Raw genomic sequence first — 10,585 nt, 5'->3', positions numbered from 1 at the left:
TTTAAACTCCCAAATCCATAATGTTTCTCTATCTTTTCCATAGTATCACACTTTGGTTAAATTGAAAAGTGAGAGAACATTTATCCATCTTAAAGAGTTCTCAGAATTGTGTGAATGTTGGATGAGGAAATGTGCTATGTAAAGAGGTGAACAGCGTTGAACTGACGTAGGAAGATAAAGGTATCGACTTTGTTACTTTAAGAACTGTAATAAGTAATTAAAATGATGTTTCTCTTCCCACATGGAACTGTCAAAAATGGCTGCCCTTGAGTTCAAATGAATTTTGCCCTCACTTTGGCCCCATGTCTATAACTGGGCTCTGAAATAATGGAGTGTGTATGGATGATGTCATCAGAGCTTGTGGGTCAAGCCTAAGAACACAGGACTCTTCATATTATTGGTAGTTATGCCTGTCGCTAACACCACTTTCAGTTCTCATTGGCTGTGCAAAGCAAAATCAGTATACTGTGTGCTTGCTTACTCTGGAGAGAAACAAAGCATTTTTTCCTTCTCAGACTATTTTAATGGGGTTCATATTCTGCCAGAGAAAGGTCACAGTGATCATACCTATGGGGACCACTGAGTGGTTCATGAGTAATCCACTCCAACCTGCAATGTCCCCATGAACAAGGTAGAAGAGATTTCCACATTTATTTATTTATTTATTTGTTTGTTTGTTTTTCGAGACAGGGTTTCTCTGTATAGCCCTGGCTGTCCTGGAACTCACTCTGTAGACCAGGCTGGCCTCTAACTCAGAAATCCGCCTGCCTCTGCCTCCCAAGTGCTGGGATTAAAGGCATGTGCCACCACCGCCCGGCTGATTTCCACTTTCAATCACTTACATTTTATTGGAGTAATACAGAAAACAAATAAGGAAATAAAAAAATACATAACTTTGGATAGTACTATGCATAGCAGAATTCTTTACTTGAAGAGATCATTTTTAATTCTCCAGCCAGGATAAGTTGCTTTGTTTTCACCTGGATGTTGTGCATTGGATCACTGATGATCCTCTTATTAATCTCCTACCTGCCCCCTTAACTTCCCCCTTAAAGGAAATGCAAAGTCAAAGCGACACTGTAAACTGTGGGGGTGTATATCCTTCCAGAATAGCATTATTTTTAGTTTGAATAGCCATGGAACGATCTTGAAAAATAGAAAAGAAGACCAAAAATTCATCATAATGGCCTTCATTTCCTAAATCACTACATTAAATTCTGTAGATAAGTATGTCTAAATATGGACACAGATTTTTATCTCAAGGAAAATAGTAGCTTTCAGTTATTGTTTGGCTTTGAAGAAAATGAATCCTTCTGGCTTTGGTTTTATTGGCTGTCCTTTGCTTCTGATGTACTCAGACTGCTGGTGTCCACAGGCATCGCCTCAAACCACAAGCAATGTATATATGTATATTTGTATGTATATGCTATATATGCTGTACATAATTCTATGATGTACATGATGTATATATACATATGATATATATAAATATATGTATATATGTATATATGTATATGATGTATATACTTATACATGTGTGTATGTGTATATGTATAATGTATATGTATATGTACACATATAGTATGAAGCACAGAACGCCCAGCAGCAGCCCTAAAATGCTTTCTGTAGAAGTCTTGTGGGAGAAAAAAAACAGATTTACACTCTTTTTCTGTTGCTTTCCAAATGTTCCTGTCTGTGGTCTTAGCACCCACCTTTTCAGATTTGGGACTCAAGTCTTTAGTTAATATTCACATACAAGCTTGAAAAGCCCACCCATGGGAGAAAGTCAAAGTATCCAGCAAAGCTGTGGCTGGTTACATCCAAGCAGGTAACTGCTCACAAAGTTTGTTATGTTTAATTAGAGTTATTCATGGATCTATAGCATTCATTAATAAAAAATGTGCAGAAAATGCCAAAGCACAGCCGATGGTTAGCTGGGCTTGTATGAACCGAGCCAGGACCTTACAAGTGCATATTGAAAATATGGCCACCAGGTTATTTCACTGGTGTGTAAAGATTTTTAAGGTTTCCTGCACAAAAGTTTTCCAGGCAGATTTGACAGAAAGTGAAGAGCAGCAATCCAACTAGAAAATACAAAACCAGTCTCCCAAGTCCCTGATTATTTAGCAGTGGTGTGTGAAGGCACACATAGAGCTGTGAAGGCCAGTCACAAACAGGTTTGGGAAGAATCCCAGTGCTGGACAATAGGAGCAAATGAGGACCTGGGATAAAATGTAACAGCCAAAGTTGAGTGCTTAGCATAGACAGAGAGCACTGAGAGAGACATGATGGCTCGGGAAATAGATACAAAGTTCAATGAAAAAGCACCAGAGGTTGTTGGTTTCAAGTATTTCAATGTAATAGGGTCAGGAAGGAATTTACAGACAAATGGAGGCAATTTATATATTCACTCTGGGAAGAAAAGAAGTTTTAGCCTAGTTATTCCTTTTTTTTTAAATGATGTCTGTAACTACTACAAAATTCTAGAGTAAAAGCACAAATAGCAATCTAAAAAAATGACATGATGTTAAGATAGAGACAGAGTGGAGGGATTTGGAAGGTGGTATGGTGGGTAGATATGATCAGAATACATTGTGTGTGTGTGTGTGTGTGTGTGTGTGTGTGTGTGTGTGTGTGTGTATTTTAAAGAAAAAGAAGACATTACTAAAGTTAAAAAAGAGTTCTAATATCTCAGGGATAATAGCAAGCTATGACTCATAGGATCACATGACACTGAAGCTTCTGCCCTTTCAGATAAACCACGGATAGTGTGAAGAAACAGGCCATAGCAACAGAGAATGCTTTTGCCAGTGGCTCATATGACAAGAATATATTAAGGAACTCAAGAAAATAACCACAGAACAATTTTTAGTTCAATGTGTATTGGAATAGGAGCATGGAGGAAGGGTTCCATAGAACATATCTACATACTGTTATCTTCCTAGAAGCTCCAAGTGAGGATTTATCTTCCTTAAAAGAAAATGAAGATATGGCTCCCTTAATAGTAGTTGTTGGAAGGTTCAGTGTTTGGTCCAAGTCATGAGAAAAAGGATGATTTTTCTCTGCCATGATTTTGTTCTTCTGGAGTTCATTACCCAAAGTATAGAAAGAAGAACATCCATCCTTTTGCACTGAAGTCATGGTAAGGGACCATGAGCAAGGCTTACCTGTGGTTTCAAGTCTCCTCCAGAAGCACACACAGCTTGTATGCAAAATAGCATTTGCCTTAGGAGTTATTGCCAGACTCTGAAAGATGTGGAATTTGCAGATGTCTCTCCAGAGGAGAGGGCGAATTACAGAGAGAATTTGACATTTTCTTCATTTGTTTCCCAAGTCACCACTCCCCATTTCTACTCATCAGGAGAAGCCACTTAATAAGCAAGGGAGTTCAGAAAACCCACTTGCATATTATGAGAAGTTGTCAATTAATAATTTCATTTGATTTTAACATGGCATGCAAGTTAAAATATTCAATGACATATTAAATTATAGATTGCATTAGAAAAACTTAAGTCAATGAAAATATTGTATGGTGTATATCAGCATTGATTTGATTTCATGTAGGTCAGGTTTAATATTATTTATATATATGTGTATATACATATATATACACATATATATAAATAATATGGAGCAAATGTTTGTAGTTAAAAGACAAAAATCCTTCTAATTAGATTTTTCATTCAGTTAAAGCATTTAAAATAATATTTTTTGCTCTTAGAATGTATTTCTGTTAGAAAAAATTAATATTAAGTACCAACAAAATCTTAGCAGCCTTTTTATAACTAAAGAATATCCATTGGTTGTCAGTATAAAAAAGATTCAAAGCTGAAATGTGCATGGTACCAGACTATCACACTGAGACTGATTTTGATTGATATGTTTCTTAAACTAGCTTTTTTTTTCAAACTAAAGTGCTTGTTCATGTTTGAGTATTTTTCAGCATACATTCATTACTGTGTTAGGACATTGATCTCCTGTGGGGGAGGAGGCTCTGGTGGCTAGTTTCTAATTACAAGTAATTCCCTATAATGGAAAAAAGCATGGGTTGAATAAGTTATAGGAAAACTACTTTTTATCTAATGGAGAACTGTAATATTCAAGCTAGAAAAAACCCACTGTTTACACTGGTGTTGAGTTTCAGTGAAATGGATCTCTCAATTATGCCTATGTCCCAAACTTCAGAATTTAATCATGTAACCTCATGGGGCAAAGGAGACTTTTTGTGTAATTACACTTCAAGCCTTGGTAAGAAGTGATGTGCTGATGACACACTGCAGATTCCTCTGAGATGAGAATATTTCACCTTACTGGAAAATTCTTTAAGACAGGAAATGATCAACTCAAAAAGCTTCAGGAAGTCCCTAAAGCTGACCAAATATACTCCTCAATAGTATATGAGTAGTAAAGACTACAGAATGTTGTACTTAGGTAAACCCAACCAACTAGAAAAAGCAGGGACTAACCAAGTAGCCTGAAAGAAGGAATATCTGCAGAACTGTTGAGAAGAACCAAAGACCTGGAAGATGCTCAGGCCCTGAGCCACTGGGAAAGGACACCCCAGCCTCTGTGCTACCTACAGGCCCTGAAGTGTGTAACATACAGCTTCCATGGATTGTTACATGTGCTAGGGCAGGTTGTGATGGTATAATTACTTTTGAGTCATTTCTGCTTCTGTATATAACCCCTTATCCACATTCATTTAATTAACCCCAGTAAAACTCTTTGGTTCAACAAGTTGGTTGTTGGTTGTATCTTAGTTAGGGTTTTCTTTTGCTGTGGTGAAATACCATGACCAAAAAGCAAATTGGCGAGGAAAGGATTTATTTGACTTATATAGTTCCACATTACAGTTTATCATCAAAGGAAGTAAAGACCAGAATACAAGTATGGCAGGAACCTGGAGGCAGGCACTGGTTCAGGGACATGGAAGCTTACTGGGTTATTTCTCATGGCTTGCTAACCAGGCTTTTTTTTTTTTTTTTTATAGAACCTAGAACTACCATCTTAGGGGTGGCCCTACTCACAATAGACTGGTCTCTCCCATGTTAATCACTAAGAAAATATCCTACTGGATTGCTACAACCTGATCTTATGGAAGCATTTTCTTTTTTCTCATTCATTCATTCATTCATTCATTCATTCATTTTCATTTATTTTACATTCTGATCTCTGTCTCTATTTCTGGTCCTCCCACAGAGTTCTTCCCTCATCCCATCTCCCCTTTTCCTTGGTGAAATTGAGCCCCCATCACCCTACCCTGGCAAATCAAATCTCTGCAGGTTTAAGCACATCCTCTTCCACCAAGCCCTGACAAGGCAGCCCAGCTGGGAAACAGAATCTGCAGACAGGCAACAGCTTTGGGGATAGCCTCTGCTCCAGTTGTTGGGGAACCCACATGAAGACTGACACATTCATTTGCAACATATGTGCTTGGAGGCCTAGGTCTAGCCTGTGTATGCTCTTTGGTTGGCTGCTCAGTCTCTGAGAGCCCCCAAGGGTCCAGGTTAGTTTACTTTGTTGATCTTTCTGTGGAGTTCCTATTTCCTTCAGGGACCTCAAGCAAAAGGATTTTCTTAGCTGAGGTTTCCTCCGCTCAGATGACTTCAGCTTGTGTCAAGTTGACATAAAACTAGCAAGCACAGGTGTTATTCATATTTTGGTTTGGCATGAGTCTCCCTTTCTGTGATAAGTGTGTGTGTGTGTGTTCATTTCCCAGGAAAATCTGTCACACAACAGGTCTAAGGAACATCAGATTTAGAGAGTTTGCAGAAATTCAGAGATCTAAGAATGAAAGGAGTTATCAGAGAGAAGGGAAATATGGGAGGAGGATTAGAGAAGGAGGAAAAGAGACAGAGGTGGGATGCTGCTTTGTGGGTCTGAAGACACAGGATGGGGCCACAACCGGAAAGGACAGCAGTCTCTGAACATTAGAAAAGAAGCAGTAATGTATTTCCCTGGATCTTTATTTTGTTCATCATGGACTCTGACTTTTTAAGTGTCTGTAAGGTTATAAATTTTTTAAAAAAATCTAATTACCTTCTATCAATTTGTTACAGGGGCATTCAGAAGCAAATGCAGTGGTTAGTTATTCTTCTTCTCCCAGATGCATCTCTGGAGTTTGCATTGTGGGTCTGAAAAGGAATGTTTAGTTCACTCAATATCTCTGTGCTTGAACTTAGGCTATAAAATTCCTGGGACTTCCTTTGTTTATGGGGCTATTTAGGAGATAAAGTTAGCAAGAGAATGGCTTGGAGCATGAGATGGAACAGAGTCCAGATCCTTGATGGAACAATAAAACACTACTAGAATTTAAAGTCTGGAAACTACTTGGAGATTCTTTTTTTTTTAAAGAATGCTGGTAGTGGGATGAAGACAGCCTCAGTCTGCAGGTATTTTATGTTAATGGAGACAGAGCAAAGGATTGCCTCAGTTTGTATTTACACTTCATCTTGGTGCTCCATACCAATCAGGTTTATGGGTCTTGCTTCGTCACAACAAACACACATAAAGACTTTCTTTGTTCTAAACTGGGTACTGAGTGTATCCCCAGTACTAAAAATGAGAACGTAATTTAACCATATTTATTACTTCAGACAATAGCTAGTTAATAATCAAGGTCTGTAAAATGAGACGGGGTTAAATAACATTGTTAGATGAATTTGATGTCAGAAACATACCAAGCGACAGATTTTGGAGTCGTTTAGTTTTCTTCTTTAGCGTTATGTCGGAGACATTAAATATCAGAGACTGTTGAAGGGAATCGTCACATGCTGTATCAAAGTCACTGCTAGTGTAGTTACTTCAAGGTAAGGTTTTACCATGAAGAAAACAAACAAACAAAACCCAAACCAAACACTACAGCAAATTCACAAGCACTTTACGCTGAAGTGAAAAACAGACATTTTAATTGAAATTAAATTTTATCTTATACAAAGCTATGCAAATTGAGCCTATATTTAACATTTCTGTATGCCCTAAGGTGAAACAAAGCAATCTTATGAGGGAAGGTAATTTCTTGAAGTATGTAATAAGTCTTTGCATTTTTGTATGTAGTTTGAATGTGCATGCAGCTATTATCCAAGATGAGATCATTTTTATTTAAAATGGCAAAGTTTCATTCTGCTGGTCCTCAGGGCTTCTCACCTGTCCCTCTCCCTATACCTGATCATATTCCTCTTTTCCCTTCCCCCTCCCCTCTCCCACCCAGATCTCTCCCTCCCTCCCTTTGCCTCTCATGATTGCTTTCTTCTCCCTTCCTAGTGGGATTGAAACATCCTCACTTGAGCCCTTCTGCTTGTCAATCTTTAGTTCTGTGAATTGTATCCTAGGTATTCTGTACATTTTTTAGCTAATATCTACTAATTAGTGAGTACATACCATGCAACCTTGGTGGGGGTGGGAGGAGGAAGGGACCCTCTAGAAAGTATCAGAGACCTAGGAAGTGAGATACTCTCAGGGATCAAAGGGAAGGGCCTTAGATGAAATGCCTAATAGTGGGTAGACGGAACTCATAGAGTCCACCTCCAGTAGAAAGATAGGGTATCCAGTGGAGAGATGGGATTGCCATTCCTCAGTTAGAAACTCTGACTCAGAATTGTTTCTGTCTAAAAGAACTGCAGGGACAAAAATGGAGATGAGACTGAGGGAAGGGGGGGTCCAGGGACTGGCCCAACTTGGAATCCATCTCAAGGGGAGGCTCCAAGACCTGACACTATTACTGATGCTGCGGTGTGCTTACAGACAGGAGTCTAGTGTGGCTGTCCCCTGAGGGGCCCAACAAGCAGCTAACTGAGACAGATGCAGTTACTTATACTGAAGTCCAGTGTTTGATACCTGTTGTTGAATTAGGGAAAGGCTGGAAGACGCTGAGGAGGAGAGTGACTCCATAGTATCATAGGGTCTATACATAGTCTGGTCATAGGGTGACCAGCAGTCTCAACTAACCCAGATCCCTGAGATCTCTCAAACACTGAGGCACCAACCAGGCAGCCTCCATGAGCTGGTCAGAGGCCCCTGACACATATGGAGCAGAGTACTGCCTGCTGTGGCCTCAGTGGGAGAAGACACGCCCAACCCTCAAGAGACTTGAGGCTTCAGGGAGGGGGGAGGTCTGGTGGGGGAGGGCACAACATCCTCTTGAAGACAGGGGTGGGATGGGGTGGGAGGAGGAATGGGATGATGAACTGTGGGAGGGAAAACTGGGAGGGGAGCAATGGCTAGATACTGTAAAAAAATAAAAGTAATAAAAAATAAAAGTAATAAAAATAATATATGTTTATGTATAAAATGGCAAAGATTACCATTACATCATAAGGATGCCTGGACTTCTGGCATATGAGGGCATCTGAGTGGCACCTCAATCTTTCATCCACTTGTAATTCCCAGCTTATCTCTTTCTCTTTATGACTGTTTTTCCCCTTAGAGAGTTGCATCATCCCATGCCAACATGCAGCCGGAGATAGTACCAGACTGCACTGTCATCTCCTTCAGATTAGATTAGATGCCTTTCTAAGAACTCTAGTTGTTGGATAAAAACACACCGACACTAAGTCGTATGATTTGAACAGCTGATTTTTTTTTCCATTAAGAGTGCAAGCATTGCCCGTTTAGATAGCCACTAGAGAATAAACGCAAATGTTCACGCTTTTAAAGGCTAGACGTAGCAATTCTTCAAGAACTGGATCTCGTCTGTTTACAGCTAAGAGTAGGAGACCTTAGTTAAGGTTTTCAAGAGCAATTCCTGAGTGCGGATACTGATGAAGCTGCTGCTTCTGAACTCCATGAGCGCGTGAAGAGGTTTGTGACTGTGTTAGTACTGAGTTTCTTCTGCCTATTTAGATATTATTATTCAAATACCACTCTCCTAGTAGTATAAAAATCATGTTTAATTTAGTGATTTTTTTTCCAGGTCTACCCGATTTTTTGTTTATCATTTTATTTGTTTACATATCAAATGATATCCTCCATCCCCTGTTACCCCTCCACAAACACCCTACTCCATCCCCCTCTCACACACACCTCCTCTTTGCCTCTGTGAGGGTACTCTTCCACTCACTTATTCACTCCAGCTCATTGTTCTAGCATCTCCCTATGCTAGGGCATAGAGCCTCCACAGGACCAAGGGCCTCCTCTTCAATCAGTGTCAGATAAGACCATCTTCTACTACACCTATCTGGAGCCATGGCTCCCTCCATGTATACTCTTTGGTTGGTGGTTTAGTCCCTGGGAGCTCTGGGTGGTCCAGTTAGTTGATATTGTTCTTCCTATGGGGTTGTAAACCCCTTCAGATCCTTCAGTCCTTCCGGCAGCTCTACCATTGGGGTTCCTGTGCTCAGTCCAATGGTTGGCTCCCGTTTTCAAGGTGGAAAGAGATGAGATTTCACAGACTTTCCTTATTGAGGCGAGGTTCATAAAACGTGGGAAGACTCAGTCTTAAAGCAGGCAGCACTATTTGCTGGTTTGGGGATCTGGTCTATATAAAAATAGAGAGGGCAAGGTGAGCAGGAACATAGGGAGTGTTCATTCTGTTCCTGTGGATGACGCGACATGATGAGCTCCTTCATGGTCCTGTATTATGACTTCCTGGAAATGGTCCGTTGTAACCCGGAAGTGTGAACTAAAACAAACCCTTTCTCCCCTAAGCTGATTTTTGTCATTTGTTAGGATATTTTAACAGAGCCACAGAAATAAAATAGAAGAGATGGCAATCGTTGGATCATTTTAACTATCCAGAGCTTGTAGCTCTGTCTACACTGCCTGGGGTCAAGTGGGCCCCCCCCCCCGCCCCCGCCCTGCTTAGCCATCAGAAAATCTCTATCCTCACCCACAACCCTTGGCCATGGTTTCATGAAGTCAAAGGTGTTATAGGTCGGTGTCTTGTTACCATTGTAGGGAGGTATTTCTCTAGCCGATATGGTGGTCCCTTTTTGCGTTGTTTTGGTTGTTTGTTTCATTTTCATGTCTGTGAAGCAGTTGATTTTACGTTATCTGTATGGTAACTTGGTTATGGTTTTTCAGAACGATAGCCATAGGTAAGAGGGTTTTGTTCATGTTTGACCACCATTAATGGCCACTAGTAAGTGTTCTTCACAGTCTCCATCCCTTGTGACTTTACTTCCTGGTCCATTACTCCGTGTCCTCAAAATTGGTAAAATTAAGAGGCAACTTCATAGGAATAATGATGGCCAAATTAAAATGTAAAGGTGACAGAATTTAGTTGGAGGGGGTAATTATACTTTTTTCTTTCACGGGTTAAGTAATTATTTTCTTGGTAGCAGTAGATACTACAAGTACGGCTTTTGAAGTATACACTATGTGTTTTTATGCAGCAAATGTGGCAGACAGTTTTAGTTTGACTCATCAAAAAATTCTTCAAAGACATTAATCATAGGCACTTTCTTTGGTTTTATCCCATCAAGCAACAAAATTGCAAGTAACTTAAGGTATGATAACTTACAGATACCTCAATTATAACGGGGTAAGAATTGCATCTCTGCATTTCTCAGGCAATTTCTGATCTTCTCATTTCACTCAACAGAGTCTTACCACACTCAAAATCATCTTGTAATTTTCTCTACCAGGG

Source organism: Grammomys surdaster, unplaced genomic scaffold (assembly GCF_004785775.1).
Source record: "Grammomys surdaster isolate TR1022 unplaced genomic scaffold, NIH_TR_1.0 367, whole genome shotgun sequence".
In the NCBI taxonomy this organism is placed as follows: Eukaryota; Metazoa; Chordata; class Mammalia; order Rodentia; family Muridae; genus Grammomys; species Grammomys surdaster.
The sequence above is the reverse complement of the archived record's forward strand: the minus strand, read 5'-3'. Positions refer to the sequence as shown.